The following is a 19824-nucleotide window of genomic DNA, read 5'->3' as shown; positions in this document are numbered from 1 at the left end:
GATGATGGAGCAAAATATATCAACAGATATAGGAATCTATTCCTAGCTTTTTGGGTAAGATTTTGTATTGTTCCTTGCAAGCAAACCTGATGTTAAATGTGACAAAATTTTCAGTGTAAAAGAAAAGCCCATGGGCTACAGGTTGAAGTCCTGAAAGACAGCCTGTCAAAATGGCAATGAGAAAAAACCCAGTAATTTTCTTTTTTTAATTTCCTGTGTGTTGCCCTTCTTTTCCTATTGTAAATATGCCCATAGAACTTACACTTGTGGTATCCTGTAGTATCACTAGATAGGTTGTAATATTAACTGTAGCATTTTGTGTGTATTAGTGCTAGTAATGGAAATTAAGGTTCCTGCTCTTTCTTTTTAAGAAGAAATTTAACCCATTTGATTGAAAGGGAGCACCTGGATCAGGTCAGCCTTGCAGTTACAGGTTACAGTGCAGAAATAGCCAGTTCAAAAGGGTATAAAGGACTTAAACATGTAGGCCACTGAGCTGCAAAATTGCTTTTCAAAACTTTCCAGAATGATACAACAAATCCTGTATTGATAAAGAAGATCCCGAAGCCACAGACAGCACAAGAGGATGAGGTTTACCACAGGTTTTTGGGCCATTGCAATAATTATGGTATTTGCTAAATAAAAATTCAGAATCTTCCCAAGAAAGGACATTTCCTGTGCTGGAGAGGACATCTGTATGTCTTTCAAATCCCAGCCTGAAGTTCCAGATTTGTAACCACAGGGGAACTTAGGGATTTTGTTGTACCTTCTGTGATTTTTTTTTTAAACATTAAACAGATAAATTTTTGACTTGCATGTGACCTGCTGTATGTTGGGGGCCTTGTATGTGACTGCTTTTTCTGTTTTCAGCTGCAAAAGGAAGAATTGCAGTCTATAATACTTCGCTTGCAGCACCTCAGTTTGAGTCCTGGAAACTGTGTATTATTCCTGCCAGGTCATGCAACTATAACATCATGGCAATCAGTAACAATACTTCAGTTGTTTGAACTATGAGGTTTTCAGACTGTTAGGAATGCTGGTCTTGCTGCTTCTTTTAGTTATTTAACCTTTTCCTAAGTCAAAAAACAACTTACATTTGCTGTATACTGAAAAATAGTTAGAGGATGTTTATATAAAAAAGTGTCTGGACTGGGCATGGATTTGTAACAAACTTGCAGAGTTGAGCACTACAATACATGAAAGTGACTGAAATCTGAGTTTGGGCACAGACCCAAGCTCACAAACCAGTACTGCTTCTAGACTCTGGAGTTCTAGTATGTGCCTGAGCTCATTCCTTACCTGAGAAAGACCTTAATACCCATGAGTTCCTTATGCCTATAAAAAAATATGTTTTATTTCAGAAAACTGATTAGTTCAATCATGAGCTAATTTTCCCCCTTCCTTGATTTGCCAGAGCCTCTGTAGCTTTTAGAGAAGAGGGTGCTTCTCTCTTTGGGGAGAGGGGTGGTGTGAGGAAAGGTATTATGTGTTTGGGTTAATGAGTTATGGTTCTGTCTGAAATGACCTTGGGTGCATGAGACCTGTGCGCAGGGTGGATGGAGACTGTGATGCAGGACTTAAGAGACTAACACCTTTCCAGAATGGTAGTAAGAGGCACAGTGGGACACTGCACAGAATAAATGACACTTAGGAATACCACGTGTAGGCAGCTGAATCCTGGTCTTAGTGTTTGGTTTGAATATTGTCTTAGCTTGTGATGCTCCTTGGAGTTTACAAAGACAGTAGTGTCACTCTGGAAATAAACAAATGTATTTCAATTTGCTCTTTTTCATTGGGTGCATTGAGTGATGTGTCTGTTTGTCATTTCATAGATTTTCCTGTAAGTATTGCACTTGTGATCTGTTAAGCGCTTTTCTTTTATGTGGGTAGAGCTTCTTTATGATCAGAAAGGTATGGTAGGCAGCCTGGAATTGGGCCCTGCTCTTCTAGGTTCTGCTTCAGATATCTGTGGAGATCCTGACTCAATGCTTATGTGTTTGTCCTTTTCTAGTAAAACCAGTTGTCTCTACACTTTCTCTACCGACACAAATCCTGATGTACAGGGAGCAGCAGTCAGTAATTTAGGGGAACCAAAGGGAGAAGGTAAGATTGCAGAAGCATTGGGTTTATAGGATTTGTCAATAAAAGAAGCAGGCCAGTCATCATAGCCTGTCAGTATAGACCTACCGAAGAGGCTTTATTTGGTTATCTAATGTGTGCATGCATAATTGTACCACTGACAATGCTATCTAGAGGCTAATTTTGATTTAAGGTTCTTCCAGTGGAAAAACAAAAGATCTAAAGGGTTGGTTTGCTTGACAGACTATGGTTAAGTGATGTGCTGTTAGGATTTGCATAGGCGTATATAGGTAATATGTTGGAGATTGCTTTGCCTGAAACCTTCTAGTGATATGTACTGACTCACTCTCTTATGCTGTTAGCAAGTGTGCAGGAATTTTAAAGGTATGCCATGTTTCTCACCTAACCATTGCGTATCTAGCAAGGGTCAGCTTGCAAGCAGCTTTTATCAAAGGGAAGGTAGGTAAGAGTAAGCTTACTTAAAATGGGTGGGTGAACAGGAAGGAGGAGAAAACAAACCCTTGCTTAAGAAGGGGTAACTTCAGGTGTGACAAGATCTGTGAGGCTTCAGATCTGCAAGACATAAGTAGACCCCAAGTAGTACAAGGGGATGGATTCATATGGCTGGTGTGTAAGAACTGGTTTTTAAGCACAATCTAGACACCATCTATAATACTGCTTTGACAAACTGGATGCCTCATCTCAGGGCTGTATGTGTTAGCAAAAGCAATTCCACTTAAAATATATCTAGATTCAGTCTCGCTGCTGCTTCTCCAGCACAATGACATCCAAGGGGCACAGATATCCACTGCCACTTGGCAGAAAGTCAGCACTGACATCTGGGAGAGGGGGCAACGCTACAAGCAAATGCAGACAGTGCTCTGCTCAGCAACTTGCTTGCTTGACCTGGCTGCTGCTGTGGGAGTGCAGACCTGACAGGTTCCTAACCTGGCTCCCTACTGAAGCACAAACCTGTTATTAGCCAGGACTCTGCATTTTACCTGTAAGCATGACCTAGTAGCAGTCCTGTAGGCAGAGCTGGAGGGGAGGCAGAGGCCATCACAAGCCCAGGCCTTGGGAGATGTGGAAAGCTGCTAGGTTCTCGCTGCTGCTTGCTCACCAGTGAGTCATGGCTGGATGTTGTCCTCAGACTGGCAAGGCTGCATGCTGTTCCAGTTTGGTCTGAGTGCAGCCCCAAGTAGAGAATTACTTTAAGGGCAATGACTGATTTTTTTTTTTTTTCTTTTTGTAAGCTTTTAATGCTCTGTATTTAGGGTTTCCTTTTTCAGTTCCATTTTTCTTGTTGTAAGTAAAATACCTCTCCTCTCTTTGCTCTCTATCTCATGAATTAAGCATCATATTTTGTAACAAAATTAATATCCAGTTATAAATTGATACTTGGATAACAGTTAACAGGAAGAGCGCTGAGTAAAATGAGTAAAACTTCAGAAGGTTTTTTGGGTGTAGAACAAGATCCTAGTTAGTGGAAGGTGTGGAAAAAAAACAACACTGGTTTTAACTCATTTTAGTTGTGAGTCTTTCCTAAAAATAACCAGATATTAACAGAAAACAATATTTGACAAGACTATTATAGTATACATGGTGTAATAATCATAAACCTGAGTCTAACCTCAAGATCCTGTCTGAGTGAGAATTGAGATTTTTTTTCGTAACCTTAGCCATTAATACTTTCAGCTTTGTGGGTTAATATCAACAGAGTCAAAGCAGGCTTAGAACCTACAAAGACATTCTGAAATAAACAGAATTTGGACAGTGTGAACCAGGAAGGGGGGAGGAGAGGCTTCAGTTCCTGATGAAGTGCTGAGCTGTATTAACAGCCACAAGGCATAAGGCTTCATGATATCTAATAAAACTAACACAAGTAGTAATCAGTTAGATATGTAGCTCCTGCAGAGGAATGCATATATAGCAAACTTAAGTAGAAGGGATGTTTTGGCTTGTGTTTCTTCAGAGGAATGCAAACTTAAAAAGGAGGAAAAAAGGTGTTAAACGGCAAAATCGGAGGTTTAATTTTTCCTTTTGCTGAAAGTCTTTACCAAAAGACTGCCAAAGTTTTTTGTCTCATGAGGCTGTGATCTGTGCTTTAGACTGACTAATGCTGCTAGGGCTTGCTTGTTGTCTTCTAAATTAATAATATGAAATACCTTTGTTCAGAAGTTTCTAATACGCTTTATAGATGGAACTTTAGCCAGTGCAGCAAAGGCAGAGCAGAAGCCTGCTGGGGTGTCAAGCATGTATATAGGTGCTAAATGGTCAGCATGCAATCTGAGCATGTCATTTTGGGACATTCAAGATCTTAAAACTGAGGATTAGCTCTCCTTTTATGTTGTTGAAGGTGGGATGTAATTAACCTAAATGCACCTGCTGCTTTGTTACCAGAGTTAGCCTTATGGCTGTGCTTTTCACTACCTGAAAGGTTAAGTTTCATTTCTCCTGTGCTCATGGCAGTGTGAAACAACTTTAAGCACATAGTCACCTCCTGTCACTTTCTAACCCTGTGACATTCATTGTTTTGCAATAAATGAAGCTTGCATTAAACCTGTGCTCATTCTTTGTGCCTGTCTGCATTAATTCATGACAGTGCTGCAGAGTTTGGGAGGACAGCCTGACCGCAGAAATAAGGAGGTAACAGGTATGTGCACACATATAGCTGAAGACATAGCATAGGAGGAGTGTATTTTTTCTAAACAGTGCATTCATATTTTCTTTATAGTCATCTTTTTGAATTAAAATTAAAGCATACAGTCAGATCACCTTTGTGGCTTAAAATTAGAAATTGTGGTAGAGTGCTATAGAAATCAAACGGGATGACATGATTTTACTGCAGTGTATATATAGCAGAATATTGTCTGTCCCCCCAGTCTGAGACAGAATTAAGTGGCTGAAATAATAAAAAACTTTAAAGTCTTCAATGAAACACACATTATACAATGTTTCATGAGATAAGTGGGATGCTATAATAATTATTAAAAAGTAGGTAATAAAGAATGAGTGAGGATTGGCAGGTGTAATATTTGTATGTTAGCTCAGTCTAAATCCTATAAATCTGCTTTTCATTCTACTGAAAGAGAATTTTTTAAAAATATGTCTGGGGGTTGTCTCTTTCCCCTAGCCAACCGATGACAACAGCTCTTGGAATTTCTCTGTGCAGTCCTAGAAATTTTTCTGTCAGTGAATTTTTGTCTAGCTTACTTAACCTGAAAAAGAATTCAAATCTCACAGTTTAAAAGTAATCAGTAGCATAGCTGTTGTCCATTTGACGTTAGGCTCTAATAATAACTGAATGCAAAGATGAGGAGATAAAATATGTAGTGAGTAGAAGGAAATCAAACAAAGAAAGCAAAAGAACAGGGCACCCTGCTGTGTGTAAACCAGATTATTGGGGAGGCAGTGAGACTTCTTCCTGAGGTGTGACAGTCAATTAGAAATTTTTAAGTAATAGCATGGTACTGAATGATAACTTGCCTAGTCTCAAGTAACTGCGGTCTCTAGGAAGAGGAGAGTAGTCATCCATTCAGGAAAAGGAAACTTGATTTTTATTTGTAATTGCTTTAGTTTTTAACTGATGGTAGCTGTTAACATCAGTGTCCTCAGGCTCTGATAGTCCATTAAAGAGAGCTCAGTGGAATGGCTAAAATAGAATTGCAGCTGGGAGGAGTATGTGGCAAGACAGTGAGGACTGCCAAACGTCGTGTAATATCATTAGTGTGGCAGCTTCCGCAGATCTGCACTGCATTCTAAAATAGACCCTTCAAAACAAATTTTAGCCCTCGCTATAAATCAGAAGTAGAAATGTGGACAAATGAGAGCTTTTATTTTGTTTTCGAGCCAAACGTATCATCCCAGAAACTTGCTGGCTCCTAATATTTAGAGGAGTTGTTTGTGCTTTTTAGTAATGTGACGTTCTTTCCTCTTCAAGTATACTACATGGTGAACAGCTGAGTTACATAAGTTTCCAAGACATGTGAAGTCTTAAAGACAGCAATGATGGCCTGTAAAATCCAGTTTGATAGTGCTAAAAACACAAAACTACCTGCAAAAAAAAAAAATACTAATTCCTCCTCTCCCATCTCTAAGTTCTGGATTTCAAGACAGCCAAGAAAGCATTCCCAAGAGCTTTCCTCAAAGTCTGAGTCATTTGCAAACCTGTTTTAACTTAACAGATTTAAAATAACTTTTGAGACTATGCATCTGCTAAAGAACACATTGCAATAGTTCATATAATGTGGGTTTTTTAAAAAGGTTGATTTTTTTTTTATCTTGCATGTACAATACTGTGGCCACTTTATGTGGGAAATGGCATTGGAGTACTTGTATTTATCATTGCAGGAAGCCAAATACTAAGAAAACTAAAATTGTAAAACTGGTATTTTATTATATACGCGATAGTAATTAGGCATGTTATGCTGGTTTATGGTTAAGTTTTCACTCTGAGGGCAATTTGATTCCTGAGGGTACCTGTAAGCACAGGCAGGAATTAGGTTCCCAAAGGTTTGCTGACTGCTTGAATTCTAATAAACAGCCAACTTCCAACTTTACAACTATCAGCTATTTGAAAATTAGTCTTTTCCTAGCAAAGAAACATCCTAAATGTTTCCCACTTAAACTGTTATATAAATATTTACATTTCTTCTGTGATGCATGTTCAAATTCACATACTGCTGTTCTAATTACTTAATGTAATCACGGAATTTACATAAAAGTGCATGAAGGGCAGTGCAGCTCATAATTTCCTACTCTCACTGCATCTAACATGCTTTAAATTTGTGTACCAGGAGAGAAATGTATACTTCATAATTCCTGTTAAGGAGGGTATGTTGGCTGGTCTTACATGACTTAGGGTATGGAGGCAGGATTTATAGGCTGCTCTTGATCTGTGTTTATTTGGATTACTTATTGTTAACTGGTTCTTTGTGTAGAATGCAATGTAGTGATTTATGACTTCTGGCCTGCCATATTATAATCTCATCAAGATTAAATAGCATGAAAACACTTTTTTTTCAAAAAAGCCAAAAACTGAAACAAAGTGGGCGTCTGAGAGACTGGAACTTGTTATACCCTATATTAAGGAAGAATTGTACTTTCTGGTATCACTATGGCAATTGGGTTATAAAGGATGGCATAAACTAATATTAATATAGTTACCCAAAGAAAATTATTCCCGTAGGATGTAATGACTGAAGCTTTGTTGAAAATTTGAAGTATCTCAGTTGCAACTTATAAAATATTTCAGGAATCTGTTGAACTAGGGAGTGTGGTACATATTGATAGCTATGTCAGTGGTATAATAAGGGGTCAAAGTGTGAATGTTGAATTTCAACAGCTAAAGTTTTGGGTCCATCTCTGAACTTGCACCTCTTTCATTGTCAGCAACAGCAGAAAACTCTGCCTTGACTATAGTATCTTTAAGGCAAGAACTGTAACCTCCTGAGGCAACTGAGACAGTTTGTACAGTGGGCTAAGTGACTAAGGGGCCATTACAAGCACTACCACAACAAAAATAGATTTTCAGCTACATAAACTTCAGTTTTGACTGAAGACAGGGGAAAGTGGGGGAACAAGGATGTGGTTTAGTATCATATGGGATGAATCAGGTCTAGGAGGACTTGCATGTACTTGCATGTGCCTCCTAATCTGTCAGTTTAATGTCTAGCCTCAGTGTGTGTGTGTATTATAGTTTTAATATAGAAATACTACATTTCATGTTTCTGAAGAGTTATCATGCCTCTGATCTCACTGCTTTTAGTCTGTGTGAAGATGGAGGTATGGACTTGTTCAGGTCAGTCTGACTTTCAGAAATTTGGCTCCTGTCTGTCACTTTTTTCTTTTTTCCCCCCCACCCAAAAGACTTCATAGATAAATAAGCAACTACATAGCTCCTACTGTATCTGCCTTTACTCTGATAATTCTAGAAGAGAAAAAAGACTAATTGTATATTGACTATGTGCTATAGTTTGGTTTTCCTCAGGAAGACGAGAGAATGATCTCAGTTGGGACTCATTCATTGTCTGAGTGACAGTATTTCTGTAAGTAATCTGCCTACCAGCTTTGTCCAGGCAATGGTTATCTTTTATAGTGAACATCTGAAATTATGTAAGGGAGTTAAACTTTTTCTCTCTTTGGTACAAAGCCCTGCTTTACATTTGACTGTGGCAACATTTTAAAGGGAGCTGCGGTCCACTGTTATTTGGATCATTAGTAACAAGTATGTGGGAACTGGGGAATGTGAATCAAAGGAGAGCCCAGCAAATACATGCTGAAACAGTCTGGACCCATTTCAACTCCTTTTCTCAAGGTTCAGTAGCAGTCCAGCCACTTACATATCTCAAAGACCTAGGAAGTGTGGTGTAAAGTAAAGAATAAGGCAGTAAAATGACGTTGAGGCAATGGATGTAGTTGATCCAGCTTAACCAAGTAATGAGCAATAGGCTGAACTGGACTCAAGTAGGCTCTGTATGTTGATGTCTAGTTGCTGTGCTGCTGTTGGGAGGATGGTATTGAATCAACATAGCTGGTTCTCTATCCTGCAAGTTTTATTAACCTGGGTTTCATGCAGCCTTACCAGGGAAGTCTCTTTTTTTTTCTGTGAGTGTAGTCGATGTTATGCTGTACTCTTGTTTTCAAAATGGCAATAATATAAAGGGAATGTACAATTAGTCCATGGAATGTGTATGCTATCTGCTTTCCTTCTTAAGCCTGTGAGGACAGATAAAAGGCTTTTCTAAACTATCAATGGATTTGTTTGCCAGATGCTTTCCAGATGAGTACAGTGAGGGTGGAGAAAGGAGGACTTTTTGGCTCAGAACAACTCCTTTGATTCCTTTCATATTTCTTTCAAAACAAGTTTTTGTTTGTTTTTTAAGGAACAAGAAAAAAAAATCTTGGCAAGTAGAAGGCTTTTTAGGGGGAAGATTAGTTTGAGTAGTATTGTATAGAAGCTTTGGGGCATCTTTAGTGCTAGAGAGATGGAGGAGATTCCTCCAGGTTTTTTTAGATTCTCAGAAGGATTTTATTTTTAAATAAATGGGTGTTAGCTTTGCTAATGTTGAAGAATGTTCTGTATGTGAGAAGTCTAAAAATAATGGAATTGACATTTTAATTACTTGCATAATTTTTTTCCCCACTGTGTCCAATATGTAAGAGGCCGCTTATTCAGTACACTCTGGGAAGCAAAAATGGAAACAAGCTACTACTTTGTTTTCTGTTTACACCCTGACATTTCTAAACAATAGAAGAATGCAGAACACTTGTAGAAGAGATTATTTTCTCTTAGTTTTGCAAAAAAACAAATGAGAACTTTGATTTTTATTTGGTGATGATATGGTTTGAGAAATATTGAGAACAATTAGAAATGCCTAGAAAGTCAGACATTGTAAACCTCTCTACCCAATATAAATCCCAGACTCTTTCTTTCTTCAGAAAGAAATGTCACTCACACTTTCTGTGTGTGACAAACTACTTTAGCATTTGGACTACTGATGAACTAATCACATAAATCATAAAGATTGAAGTGTCCTATGGGTAAAGGAGCAATTAAAGAAGCAATTGACTAATCATTACTGTCACTACTGAAAGTGGGGCACACTTAGGCAAAAAACTCACCTTATTCCTGTATAAGCTTGTTCACAGGCTTGGTGCTGAAAGGCTTTAACAATAATAGAACAGGACTTTCCATCACAAAAATGTGTACCTATAGTTATGGTACTAGAGCCTATTGCATCCAGAATCAATATTCAGCAGTTGGGAAGACAGACTTCTGTAGGGTGGCTGGCTGGTTGATAACAAACATCAACAAAACTTGTTTGTGAGTGATTGTCACTGAGCTATCAATGTCATTTCCTTCTGCTCACAAGGGAAGGATACGTGTTTCTTTCTACAAATTGTACTCTGTATGATTGGCTGACTGCATTATCCAGATCTTCAGCTTCAACAATGCCTATGAAAGTGCTTTAAAACTAGCATTCACCCAGAGCTGTAAACTTAAGTTCAGTGCAGCCTGATTGTTTTGCTGTGAGGGAGCAGGCAAAAATAATTCAAATGTTGGTTCCCCTTCAACATAGTTTCCCTAAGTCTTTCCAAAGGACAGACTTGTTCTTCTATAGTGGCCTGGGAAAGAACTGTAAAACATCTCAACACAAAGAATCATGGGCTAAGAACATGATCTGCTGTTTACTGTACAGAAGCAGGCAAGTGAGGGAACAGGGAGGACATAATAAAGCACATATGGGTTTGCAGTGAGGATGCTTAGCATAACTGTATACCACAGACTGAATTGCAGGTCTGGAATATCTCATTGTCAGTGCTTAAGACTGAAAAATCAGTATATTTAGGCTGTAGCTAATGCAGTTCATTGCAATTCTTTTACTTCATTACTGAGAAGCTGAAAAGCAAAGGTCACAATTTGCTTAAGCTGCCATTGCTGAATTTGTCAGGCAGGAAGGAAATGCCTTCTGCAAGAAAGAATTTGGATGGTAACTACTACATTCTCTACTGGACAAAATTGTGCTGATTCCTGTAACTACTTTTCGAACATCTTCCCTGGTCCCTTTATTGCCAGTATGTTTTCTCCCCCCTCCCTGCCCTTTACAACTTGTTCCAAATTACTCTTCCCAGTTCATGAGATCTGTTCTTTTCCTACCACTTGTCCTTCAAAGGTAGCAGTGTACCCATTTCTTTCTCTCTTAAAAGCCTTCTCAACACTTTCTATGCTCTGGGTGGCAGTCACTGCTTGTTTTGCAAGGACCATGTGCCAGGGAGCAGCAAAGTAAGTGCATGGCTGCAAGTTAGTGATGGAGAAAAAGCGTGTTTTCCCTGATTTGTGACTCCAAATATTAGCCCACTATTAAATGAGTAGGTCTCAGTCTTAACACCTGAGATAAAATGAGCTTGCAGGAAGATGCTTGTGAAAAGCTGTGGGTGGGCAGTTCAGATTTTGAGTCCATTTCAATGTCAGTAAGAAAATTGCAACTACTGTTCTTTTGAATAGTAAAATGATTGGAGGCTAAGAGAAAGAAAAATCTGTGGCACTTCATATGTGTAACTTTAATAGCTTTCTTCTCAAAGTCATAAAGACATTTGCTGAGCCAAATAATGTTACCTTTGATTATTTTTCCCAGTCAAGTCAATCTTTAGGAAAAGGCCAGGTAATGTGATACCAAACACATTCCAGACATCTAAGGTCCATAGCTGTGTCAGTACTGAATTCAGTGGTCATTTTTCTGTGCCTTTTGAATCTTTCTGTGCTCTGTAAAAGAAAACAGTAAGTTAGTCCTGCTCTTGTAGTCTGTATTTGTTGATTACTACTTTTCAGCTGGAAAGAGATACTGATTCCAGTGAAAGGAATCTTAGAGGAGGAAGGCTATGTAGTTGAAGTAGAAACTGTCTTTGGCCAACTTTAGTAGTCTGTATTGGTGTTTTGAGACTTGCACAGCTCTGCTGCTATTGAATCTTAATAAGAGAGAATGTGATGGTTTTAGAGGTATCTTTAAAGTGTGAAAACTTAATCAGCAAACGAGGGAGACTGGTTACTCAACCTCTGTAGGGGCACTGTAACCTGGATTCTGAGCTATTTTGGGAAATCTATTTCAGCTGTTTTGGGAGTATTTAGTCTTGCTATAAGTAGTTCTTCTGGTATTGGGCAGAAGTCAGTCAGTGTCTAGTTCGTTGAAAATTATTTGTAGCTTAGTGCTTCACCATTCAGTACTTAACACAGCTATCCCATCTAGCTCTATGTGAATGTGTTCCTGATAGTTTGGTTTCAGAAACTCCAGTGTGTTCATGTTTTTCAAATGAAATCTTAAGATTTCCATTCTAAGATTAGCACTGAAAAATGAAAGTCATCTGAATTTGGAATGAAAAGAAAAACTCTTGTTGCAGAGCTCTAATTTCTGGGTTATTCTTGGAAAACAATTTTGTATAAACACAGTGCTACTGATGCAGGACTTCATTTGTTTCAGTTTACTGCATGTTTTATTTGTTGGGTTGAATTTTTTCATTATGAATTATTTTGGAGGGTCTTTTTGTGGTTAATTACAAAGCTGAAAGTGTTAAAAGTAGTTTTCCAAAACATGCTCCAAGAGGAATGGTGAGAATAGGTGCTCTTCCTGTTGCCTGATAGGATCACGGCATGCTTATTAGCTCATGCTAGAGTTAAGGCTTTTACTGGCTTCTCTAGAGTATCTGCAGCTCCGTCAGGAATCACACCGTGGGATAAAGCCTTCTCCCTCACAGTAACAGCTAACAGAGTCTTCCTCTGAGCAGAAGTACCAAACCGCCTGATGTAAAAGGAGATACTCTGAGAAACGCCACAAGCTCCACTTCATGCTTTTTAATGCCTACAATATAGAGCAGGAATGCAGAAAAGCAAAGAAAGCCTCACCCAGCAAAATTGATAAAAGCAGATACAAAGGCAGGCTTGGAGCTCTCTTGGGCTACTCCAGCCTTCATGCTGCTTAGTTGATGGAAAATTACAGGAAATGACTGTTCACTGCAGTCCTTGCAGATTTTTTTCTGGAGTTCTTCTAAATCAAACAGTCTTTGCTCAGAAATAAAGAAACTGTAAGGATAAAATGTAGAACAGTTCTAAGAAAGTTCAAGCATGTACCGGGGAGGGTGCTGGTGGTATGAGGAAGATACATAGCATGATTCTGATTAAGTGACTTCTAGGCAAGTACCCAAACATGAAGGAAATCATTCATTCCAGAGGATGCATTCAGGCAACTCAACACTGAGTTATTTGACCAGTTGTTACCACTGTGCCATGGTTGGTTGATCATATGCATTTCTTCTGGGTGGGGGAGAAACCAGATTGGTCCTTGCCTAGCAGCCCAGCCAAGGAACTAGCGGGAGTAGGAAAACAGCAGAGACAAGGGAGGCAGAGTGTAGCATTTCACTGTAAAGCTCTTCATATTAGTCAGCTCCTTACCTAACAATTCTTGTATTATTGCGTATTGCATTCAACAGAGTTAATTCCCCATGAGTTATGAAGTGTTATACCAAAAACCCAGATAGGCTAGATCTACTATATTTCCCTAGTTTAAAAGAAAAAGAAGTTGTCCTCTCAGGGGAAGAGATCAGATTACTGGATGCCTTCTGCCTGTGGTAAATCTGTATCATTTAGTCCTCTTTTCAGTTGCGCTCATATCTGTAGCTGTTCTTTTTTGGACCCATGTTCTAAAGCCCTGTGTGTTGCTCAGCTTAGAAAAACAAGTCTGTCACTGTCTCTTCATTTGTTCCCCCTTCCCCTCATCTGTGCCTTGAGTATTCCTCAGTCAGAGAGCCCTGCCTTTGCTTTGCTCAAGGTATTAAACATCCTTGCCACCAGGCTCAGTGCTATGTGCCAGTGGGCTCTGCAAGACTGACAGGTCTAAGTACAACATGATGGCCTTAAGCAGGGATATCTGGCTGCATAAACTCTGTAAATGTTGTCATACCAAGAATAGTTCTGCTGCTGCTCTTGGAATATGAAAGCTAAATGAACATTAACATACTGGAGCTATCTACTAGTAATAAATCACAGTGCTTAAATGCTTATGTATAGAAATTGTGGAGCTCTCTAATGCATAGCTATAACTTAACTGCAGCTGGGGAGAACCAGGTAGCAGTTATATTTTGCGTAAGTGCTTTCAGTTGAGGTACAAAAAATAATGTATCATTTAGGGCTGTCTGCTTGGCAAGTCTGTCAACTTCCCTGCATAAACTGCAGATGAGGGAAAACAAATATTTTTCCACCCATCCTTGGATGACCTGTTTAGTAGCAAAGCCTTGTACATCACTTGCAAGTTAATGAACAAGCCAAACCTGCTCAGCAGTCTTCCCCTGACACTTAACTTCTCTGCTAGGCCATGTTGTTCCTGAGTTTTTCGTTGTATAGTGTTGACTTCAGTGAAATGCTGTTGTTAGCTTAGGCACTTATTGTCTGTTCAGTCTTGAGGACACAGGAAAACTCAGCTATGCCAAAAATCTTTCATGAAGTATTCAGAATACACTTTTAAAAGATATTCCTCCATCTAGCTGTAAACCTGTACTCTCTCTGCTCAGACTAAGAAACATGAGGAGAAATACATGAAGTTATATTTTTTTGGGGGCAAATCAGTCCATTCATGCTCAATCCAATGCACAAAATTAATTCTGCATCTAAGTAACTTATACAGATTGAGTCTTCCTTTTTTGCAGTAGACTTAAGGAATAAGCTTAGCTTTAAAGTTCTGGAAGAGGTAGAAATATCTTGTGATGTGTGATACAGGGCATTCATTAGTAGTTAGTCATAAAACTCTCTGTTTTGAACATGGGTTATATGTCACTTAATTTCCGTAGCACCCCTGAGCCTGTGTAGCTTGGGGTGGCACTTTCTAGTTGAAAAATTCAGCTGGAAAGCTAATCACATTTTGTGATTTCTCCTCTTCAGAGGAGCCTGTATGTCTTTTGTAGACACTTGGGAGGCTGCACTGTGCAAACAGCACTTGTGACACTGGCATCTAACAGCATTTTCCCTGAGTCTATTTGATATGTATTTTCCTGCATGAAATGGAGGCATGGTGGTGCTGTTTCTTTTGTGTACTGGATGGTAGGAGGGAGGGGCCTGGCAAGGGTTATGCTCTCCCATACATGAGAAAGGTGAAATGGGGACACAGAGCCTGAGCAAGCAGAAAGGAATAGTAGCAGCAGGAAGAAAAGTGCTTGTGTGTTGTAGCTCCCAAGGAGAGGGTACAGGGTAGGATGCATGGATAGGGAGCAGCAGTGGCATAGATTAGAGCTTGCTAGAGGCAGGTTAGAACAAGTAACTGTAATTTCATCAGCCAGTTCAACCAAACTAGACTGAACCAGCAAGAGCACAACCCCAGTTCTGCAATGGCTACATGCATAACTGAGCTTTCTTAGCAGCTCCTCGCTATTCAGGCATGGCTCAAACTCTAACAAGAGTGTGAACAGCAAGAGCATGCCTATCCCCCTCCACCCCAACCCTGCAGAGAAAGATTCTTGTTCCTTCCTTCAAAGGGTCAGAAGTAGGATGTATAGCAGTTATCACTAATTCCATTCTCATTTGAAAAGCAATTTCCTGAAAGGTGGGTGTTTGTTTCAGGTACATAGCTGATGCTGACAATTTAGTGGTGAACAACATTCATAACAAGTCTCCATCGTGGCTAGAACTGTTGACCTGCCAATACTAAAGCAGTTGTCAAGGTATCTGAAGTAGCTAACCAAGATAGCTTTTGTTATCAGGAAACCAGCTGTCCCTTTCGGTACTGTCATGGTTCACTCAAATACATACTCTGCTACAGGAGGATGAAGAGAGGTTTGTTGTTGAAGTCCATGCAGATCTGATGCATTATGCGAAAGTTCATGAGCGCATGTCTCCAGACACCAGTATGTAATTTTGTGTTCAAAAAATGTGTAGATGTGGCATTGTGGGACATGGTTTAGTGGGCGTGGGGTGTTAGGTTGATGGTTGGACTTGATGATCTTACAGGTCTTTTCCAACCTTAGTGATTCTGTAATACCACTGTTCCTGCTTGAGCCATCAGCAGTAGTGAAGCAAAAATTGCTGTTTTCCTCCAGATGAGGTTTTTCTGGTGTCTCTTCACGAGCCACTTCTTGTACCTTTGCATAATTCTGCAAGGGTGGTCACAGTTAACCTTGGCATAGCTGAATTGTAAAAACTTTGTCATAACCAATGGGGGAACTGTCAGCCACTGCAGATCCCTGAAGTACTCTGCATAGTGGTGTGTGATGCTGTGCAATGTTAATGTTGACAGGCTACTGAAAACTAGGACCTATAGCTCAGCTTAGCAATATGTACAGATTGCTCATAAGACAGGCAAGCTCCAAAAGCAACAAAAAGTGCATGCCAAAAAAATTATTTGTGTATGCAAGTATGTATTTAGCCAGTTAGCCAATGTATCTTGCAATCTAGTAAAATGCATGTAACGCATAAAGGATTCTTGTGGGTAGTTCAGTTTGAATTCTACGTGCTTGGTTTGGCCAACCAGCTATTGATAGACCAGCCTTGTGGTTGCTGCCTCTTGTGCTTCCTTAATAAAGGATGTCTGGCTGAGCTCTGCAGCTGGCCCTTTCTGTTCCTCAAAGGTGTGGGATTAGGAATGGACCCTAGAATCAAGGAATCTTAGGGCCAGTGGAGAACAGCAGGACTGTTAGTGCCAGTTATGGGTTAGGATGTTTGAGGTCTAGAAAAAGCTGATGCTGGAGGAGTGGCCAACAGGACAGACTGTAACAAAAGCATTCAGCAATACTGCAGCTGGTGGAGATAATGCAGTAACCATAAGTAGTATGGGGCTCAGTTTTGGTTGTAAAACATATACAAAATCCTTGGTTAACACTTAATCAGCTCAGTCCATGGGCTGAAGTCACAGCAGCATCTGCAGTGCAGATGCTATCCAGCCCTGTGTCCGGGCAGTTTGTGATCGGAGCTCCCTGAGGACTGAGCAGCAGCACAGTCCTTCCCTGAGAGATTCAGGAGTGTCAGCATGTTTAGATCACTGTGCTTCTCTGCAGTGTATGCAAATGAACACGATAGATGCAAATAAAATTCCTGAGTCCATTTTCATGTTTACCTTGTTTTCCTGTATGGCGTGTTTGTAAATGCTTGCTAGTTAAACACAGCTAGTACTGCGTAGGAACATTAGGGGATCACGTACACATTTCTGGCATCATGTCAGGTGCTGGGAGAGCCAGAGCTGAGACAGTTATAGGTGGAGCTGTCTGAGATAGCTGCAAGTACAAGTTTCACAGACTTCTGTCAGAACATTGCCTGCAGGGCACAGATGTGATATGAGGGGATGAATACACTCCTTTCTTTGTTGCATGTTTGTAATAACATGACTGGTTTTGTTTCTGAAGCTGAGCTTTTAAAACAATGTTGCTCTTCCTCCTACAATGCCTTAACTACATGGTAGTGTACGAACTGCCTGGATGTTTAGCCTGAGCCCTACTGTATCAGATTGCCCGTTCAATAAACGCTTTTCCTTCTTGCGTGCTAAAGCAAAGGACCAAACCGGAACACCTAGCCACAAGGAGCATTTTGCAGGGGTTGCAGGATGCCTGTGATGTAGGTGATCAGCAGTGTGCGGGATGGATCTTGTGACCATAACTGAAGTGCAGTTCAGTGTGCCAGTCTGTGCTACTTGGTACTCCGCAGTGTCACTGTAGCTCCCTGCTCTTGCTGTGCCAGCTCTGCTCGCTTGTGAAATAACTGTGATGAGCTTTTAGGCTCTGGAGAGAAGGGACCCACTGACACTCATTGTCCCACCACCTTCCTGACTACGCTTTGCTTGCTGCTCTCTGATCTGGAGATGATTTTCATCACTTTGTTTGGTGAAACATTATTTTCACTTTTGTTTGTTTAAAGCCTGGTTTTCTTGTGCTGAATTTTCTTATGAATGTTTGTTTCACAACATTAAGAAATTTCCCACCAGAAGACAACCTCTGCCTTGTTTATTTAGACATTTCCCTTTTGATTTTTTCCACTTTAAAAGTTCTATTCAATATTTCGTGATAGTCATACAACAGTAAATGCCTTTAAAAACAAAAAAAAAAAACACCACAAAAACCTCCCACAAACAACTGATTGGGAGCCTCATTTGTATAGCATAGGTCTGCCTTATATTAAATATACCAGATCATCATGGGTATTTCATATAAGCTTGAATTTCTTTGCATTAGCAACCAGTGAAGGACTGGTTTGGTGTTTATAAATACTGAAAGAAAATCCAAACAAAAGTTCAAACCACTGTGTTGTCTCCTCTACTTATTTGTCTAATATGGATACAGGAATGTTATCTGTGTTTTTTTAAAAACAAAAATATAAGAGATCAAAGGACATCATAGGAAGACTGGATAAACATTTATGGATTTCAGTTGGAAAAATAACTAGAGCTATGAAGTCCAGATAGTTAGGAGGGTATTTCCTTCACTAAATAATATTTAGACCAGTCTGACCTGTATCTTATTCTCCTGACTAAGTTTTAATAGAAGGTTTGTTTTATAGAATGTTTTTCAGCACGCCTGAGGCCAGAGAACAGATCTGAACTGGTAACGCACGTATTAAGGAGCCAGTGGTTATTTTATGACTTGAGGAGAGCAAGCATGTTCTTACATGATGTGGGATCATAATTCAGTGGTACTGAAATTTCTACCATTCTTTAACACTTCAAAGCAATTTGCACTGGAAGAAAGATTTGCTGTTTTACATCCTCTATGAATTCAAATTCTTTATTACACAGTAAAGCATTATTTATTTGTTACTGGTTATTTATTTTTCATTGTTGGAATTGGTTGTGCCTTTACTGTAAGAACTGAATCCCTTGGTTTAAAGAAGCCTGTAATCTACTTGGGATGGGTTTCCTTCTTTAAAACAGAATTTGGGGGGGGAAGAAATGCAGAAATAAGCCGAAAATTTCATGGTAGTTTGTAAACTACTGCTTTGCTGTCGGAATCCAGGTCCAGAGCCATCTGCTTTTGCTTTTGTTTGTCACTGGTATATCTACTTCTACTATGTTGCAAGTCTCCTGTTCTCATAAGTCTCTTCTATAGAATGTGTTGCCCTGTATTCTTTATCTCGCAGTGATAGCAGAAAATGAGCCAAAACCGTTGTGTGTAGTGACAAGCATGTATCATAGCTGACTGTGGGTTAAAAACTCGATTATCTAACAGAAAATTCTCTTATCAGGATTCAAGGAGACAAAAATTTGAAATCTTATATTTGCTGAACATAGTTTAGATGCAGGCACTTTTGCCATTATTTCCAAAAGCTATTAGGAGTTGTGTTTTATTAGAGAAATGCATGATCATGCTGCTTTAAATTCATGCCTATAATTTCTAGGGGAGAAAAATTCTTTTTGGTCTGTAGATCTGTTGTATTGACGAAAACAGGCTTGGAGGTCAGTTATGCTGAATTGGTGGATCTGTCTTAAAGAAGGTACAGCATATATTCTGAAGAAGAGCATGGAGAAGCGTTCTGAAGAACAAGCTCCAGTCACACTGCTTCACCAATAAAAAAGAAAAACTGTTCGGAAAAGGAGAGCATGAAAGGGGAGGGTTCTCCAAGTTCTTCCACTTTAATGATACCCACCTCTGTTCTTGTGGCGAAAAGGAGAGAATTAGTATTTAAGGAACAGACTTAAATAATGTCTAGGGGTTTTTTTCTGTAGCATTACCATCAGGGGAGAGTTAACTTCTCCTTATGTTTAATTTCAGAGGTTTCACATGAGAGATCCAGGTTGTGGGTTTTCTTATTCCCTTCTTTCAAGGAACATAATTCTGAACATCAGGCTCTGAAAGGAAACAAGACAAATAGGGCTTCAGGAAAGCAGACTTTGGCCTGTTCAGGAATCCTATGGGATATGGTCCTGGAGAGAAGAGGGATCACTGAGATCTTACTGATTTTTTTTTTTTTTTTTTTTTGAGGATGACCTCCTCTGAGCTTGAGAATGGCCCATTAAAATGGGCAGGAAATAAACCAAAGGTGGCAGGAGGCCTACATAGGTAAATGAAGAGATGCTGACAAAGCTCAGGCATGAAAAAGATGTGCATCCAAGAGGTGGAAGCAGTGTCAGGTCACCCAGGAGGTGTACAGAGACACTGTCCAACCATGAGGGGATGGCCAGGAAAGCAAAAATCTCGCAAGGGACAGGTAGATGCCCTTCTTGTAGCTCTTCAAGTGTATCAGCAACAAAAGGAATACTAGGTAAAATGTGGGCCTACTGGGTG

Source organism: Gavia stellata, chromosome 18, assembly GCF_030936135.1.
Source record: "Gavia stellata isolate bGavSte3 chromosome 18, bGavSte3.hap2, whole genome shotgun sequence".
Taxonomy (NCBI): Eukaryota; Metazoa; Chordata; class Aves; order Gaviiformes; family Gaviidae; genus Gavia; species Gavia stellata.
Note: the sequence above shows the minus strand (reverse complement) of the source record.